The following is a 4885-nucleotide window of genomic DNA, read 5'->3' as shown; positions in this document are numbered from 1 at the left end:
TTAGGCCTTATCACATATATACACTTTCACATTCATCACATTGGCCATTAGGCCTTATCACATATATATACACTTTCACATTCATCACATCGGCTATTAGGCCTTATCACATATATACACACTTTCACATTCATCACATCGGCCATTAGGCCTTATCACATATATATACATTCACATCACAATTATCCAAATATACTTCACATATCACATATACTATCATGTATACACTTTGTCTTGGCCGAATCTACATTAATCATTTCCCAATGAATAATTCAATTTCACGCCATACTATCATTTCATATTCAAATACTCATAAACTTACAATTTCACAAATTTTAATATCAAAGATCCATCTAACCCTCATGTATCGTTTAACAATATCACGATTTAGAATTCACGTATGGGTTTAATCAATAGCTTATGAGTAACTAAAACAAGTTTTATCCATGTTTACAACAAAATCACATATTCACTACGAGCTGTTTTCCTGAGCAGTAGTCACTAAATTATTTATAACTGGAGCTACAAAACTCCAAATCACTTGCCCTTAATTTTCCCTGAATATAGACTCGTATATCTTCCATCCATAAAATTTTCAGAATTTTAGGTTTGGCCAATAAATACCAGATTTTTCTTAAAGTTTCCCCTGTTTCACTGTTTGACTAATCTGACCACTCTTCACTACGAATCAAATTTCTCATTTTACAGAATTCAAAATGTGTTGTATTTGATTTCATTTGAAACTAGACTCATTAAGGAGTCTAAGCATATAATTTTTATCTTATAACCATATTTGTACAATTTATAATGATTTTCTAAAAACATAACAGGGGATTTCGGAGTCATTCTGACACCGTCTCACACAACTTTAAATATCTCTTTATAGGAAATTTGTTTGCTCACAAGGTCTCTTTTATAAGAAACTAAACTAATTAAGCCTTGATTGCATATTTTATTCAGCCTATAATTCCACACCAACAATTTATAGTGATTTTCTAAAATCAAGTTACTGCTGCTGTCCAAAGCAAATTATTACAATTTGCTCTTAACTTTCCAAGTCCAAACACATATGAACTTACCTTTTGAGTTTAAGACATATCATGGCCACATCATATCTTATTAACTCAACTCATTATGTCCTATTTTGATTGAATTTACTCAACGTTTGATCACTTAAAACTTACCTCGGATGTGGTCGAACGATTTCGGCGGCTATTTGATCACTTTTTCCTTCCCTTTATCGGATTTGGTTCCCCATTGCTCTTGAGCTTAATTTAACAAATAAATTGATTTAATCATTTGAACATCGAAAAGAGAAAATCAAGGTACTTAACCCATATATATATACATTAGACATTAAAGTCACATACATATGAAATCATGAATCAACTCAACATATTAACCCACACTCTCTTTTAGCCGATTGTCTAAGCCAAGATTAAGCCACCAATATGCTTACTTATAACCGAATACATGCAACACCAATTTATGTGTTCATTCATGTGGTCGAGTATACATATTCCAATATGATATCATTTCCATTTCGTTTAACACTTAACTTTTACCACATATCAAATAACCCATTTCTTTACTCATGTGGCCGATTATATTCGGTCATGCATACTCACATAAAATCAATTTGGAGACTCTATCAACCCAACATACATTCGGCAATAGTCTATAGTTCTCTCTCTCGGCCACTCATTTCACACTTAACAAAGCTTCCATTCGAAATCATTAGTGAGTATCAATTAACTTAGGCTACCTTTAAACCTTTATTTATCACCTCATGCCAAACCAAAGACCACATTCGGCACTTTCATCCACCATTCTACCAAGCATGTAATATTCAACCACAACCAACTCACAATCGGCCCTAGTTCATAACAAGGTAGCCGAATTCTTTTTATGGTTCAAACACTCATCTATCATCATTCACCTAACTTTAACATGAAACAACAAAATTCACCATTATTAGCTACCATAATCGAAAACCTTACTCAATCCAAAAATCAAAATTTCATCATGGGTTACAAAAAAAAAACTTGATATCTCACTCAAGATCAACTAAAATTTCAAGAGCTAATATGAACACCTTACCTTAATATTGACCTAAGATGACTGATGGCTTCACTCCCTTCTTCCTCCTTTCAATTCGGCCAAGAAGAACCAAAGAACACAACTTGTTTTCATCACCAAATGCTCTTGTTCCCTTTTTTTTTTCTTTAGATTCGGCTAGGAAGAAACATGTATGATGATCTCTTTTTTTTTCTTTCACCCATCCCTTCCTTTAGTTATCAATTCTTTATTTTATTACATCCTCCATACTAATATGGCACCTAGTTAATTAAAGTTAATATAAAATTCACAGTTGATTGTACAATTTGTAGCATGGCCGGCCACTACCTATAGTTTGGCTAATTTGACATGCAAGGACAAGCACTTTCCCACATATACTAACAGGCCACTTTAGCACTTGCCTAGCATATTTCTAAATTGTCTCACATAAGTCCCTACTAATAATTTTCACATACACTGACCAAATTGAAGTATGGAACTATCACACAAGCATTTACTCACATCATAAACACAGAATATAACCTTTAATTATTTATAAGACTCGGTTTCGTGGTCCCGAAACCACTTTCCGACTAGGGTCACTTTAGGGGTGTCACAAAAAGTCCCTGTCTAAGAGTAAATTTGTCATAATTAAGCAGAGTTATTGCACGCCTAGAGATAGGGTGACAAGATTTTTTCGGATTAGGGTGAAACCTAATAAGGGAGTCCATAGATCGAGTTAATGCAACACTAGGGTGTTAACTAGAAAGAGATTTCAATTAATCAACCTAGGGTTAGTCGTTATTAGTCTCGAGAGAGATAATAATATAACTTAGGGATTTCTATGGATCAAGTCAAATGAATAAATCGTCTGATTCAGAGTTAAATAACAAGTGAAGTCTAGGTTGATTTTTCCTAGGGTATTGTCTTAATCAATCGAGTTTCCCAAAAGCTTTTCCCCTATTTTCTCTCTGTGCACCCTTAGTTTAGTTAATTAGTTTAGAGAAACAAATCCCTTAATTTTTAAGCTAGATATTAAAAAGAAAGTAATTACTAGTACTCTTGGTTCCTTTGGGTTCGAAATCCAGTCTTGCTAAAGCTATACTACTATTAGATAGGTACACTTGCCTTCATCGTGATAATAGTTAGTTTCAAGAACGGTTAATTATAAATTTTTAAAACCTGTTACAAATATCATGTATCAAGTTTTTGGCGCCGTTTCCGGGGAACTAAGATATTAGGAACACTCAATTTTTATTACTTTAGCCATTTTACTTTATTTGCAATTTAAATTTTTATTTTCTTTTCTAATTTTCTCTTTTATTCGCTTCTGATAAGTTATTTTATGATGTATGACTAGAAGAAACCCGTTGGGACCATTACTTTTTGATAGTGAGATCGATCGCACAGCTCACAGAAACCGAAGAGAAATAAGGCGAAACTTAAGATACACAGAGGAAGAGCAAGAGGACCATATTCAAACCACAACCGAGGAGATTGCTAAAAATCAGGAAAATCTGCTACCTCTTGCGATTGCCGCTAATCCAGTAAATCATAATCATGCTCCACGTACTATGTATGATTATGCTAAACCAAATTTAACAGGAACTAAGTTAAGTATAGTTAGGCCTGCTATTGCTGCAAATAATTTTGAACTGAAACCTAACAATATTCAAATAATACAGAAATTTGTTCAGTTTGATGGTTTGCAAGATGAGGATCCAAACAATCACTTGACGAATTTTCTGGAGTTTTGCGACACATTTAAAATCAATGGCATTTTGGACGATGCCATACGCCTTCGGTTATTTCCATTTTCATTAAGGAATAAAGCTAAACAGTGGTTAAACCCGTTGCCACTTGGGTCAATCACTACTTGGGAACAATTGACTGAAAAGTTTTTACTAAAATATTTTCCACTGGCTAAAACGTTTAAATTAAGGAATGATATCTCTTCTTTTGTCCGGATGGATCTAGAAACACTCCACGATGCATGGGAGAGATACAAGGATCTGTTGAGAAGGTGCCCTCACTATGGGTTACCACTCTGTCTACAGGTTCAAAATTTTCACAATGGCCTGAATCCTTCAACTAGACAGATGGTTGACGCAGCCGTTGGTGGGACTATCAATAATAAGATACCTGAGGATGCTTATGAATTTATAAAAGAGATGTCACTGAATAATTATCAGTGGCAAGTCATAAGGAAAAAGCCAACGAAAGCAGCCGGCGTTTTTAACGTCGATTTGGTCACCATGCTCTCTAATCAGGTAGAACTTTTGAATAGAAAAATTGGCAATTTTCTGGTTCTTCACAGGTTCACCCAGTAATGCAATGCAATGCAATTGTAGGAGGAACGAGCAGAATACCCACCTTATAGCCACAACATGGAAAACGAGCAATTAAATTATTTGGGTAATAATCCTCGATCTCAAAATAATACCTATAGTAACACTTACAATGCAGGATTGAGGAACCACCCAAATTTCTCATGGAAAGGCCATGGGAATCTGAGACCACCACTAGCTCCAGGCTTCCAACAACCACCTTACCAACAAGAGAAAAAGTTGAACCTCGAGGAGATACTAACAAAATTTATCTCGATGTCAGAAACTCATTTTCAGAATACTGAGACAGCACTTAAGAATCAACAAGCATCGATCCAAGGGCTCGAAACTAGATAGGCCAGCTCGCTAAATTGATATTAGAACGACCACAACGTAGTCTATCGAGTAACATTGAATCTAAACCAAGAGAGTAGCTCAATGCGATTACCATTCAAGATGAAGATTAATTGCACCTGAACCAGAACCGAGGCAAGAAACTA

The 4885-nt window shown here is 34.8% G+C and overlaps 1 non-coding gene across 1 annotated transcript; it reads right to left on the bottom strand.

The window, feature by feature from the left end:
- Window positions 1–3992: 3992 nt before the first annotated feature.
- Window positions 3993–4099, bottom strand: LOC121228617 (small nucleolar RNA R71). The gene has a single exon (XR_005926193.1). It is a non-coding gene; the product is annotated as a small nucleolar RNA R71 (small nucleolar RNA).
- Between the last annotated feature and the right edge of the window lie 786 nt (window positions 4100–4885).

This window comes from Gossypium hirsutum, chromosome A04 (assembly GCF_007990345.1).
Source record: "Gossypium hirsutum isolate 1008001.06 chromosome A04, Gossypium_hirsutum_v2.1, whole genome shotgun sequence".
In the NCBI taxonomy this organism is placed as follows: domain Eukaryota; kingdom Viridiplantae; phylum Streptophyta; class Magnoliopsida; order Malvales; family Malvaceae; genus Gossypium; species Gossypium hirsutum.
This window is presented reverse-complemented; position numbering and strand designations above follow the sequence as displayed.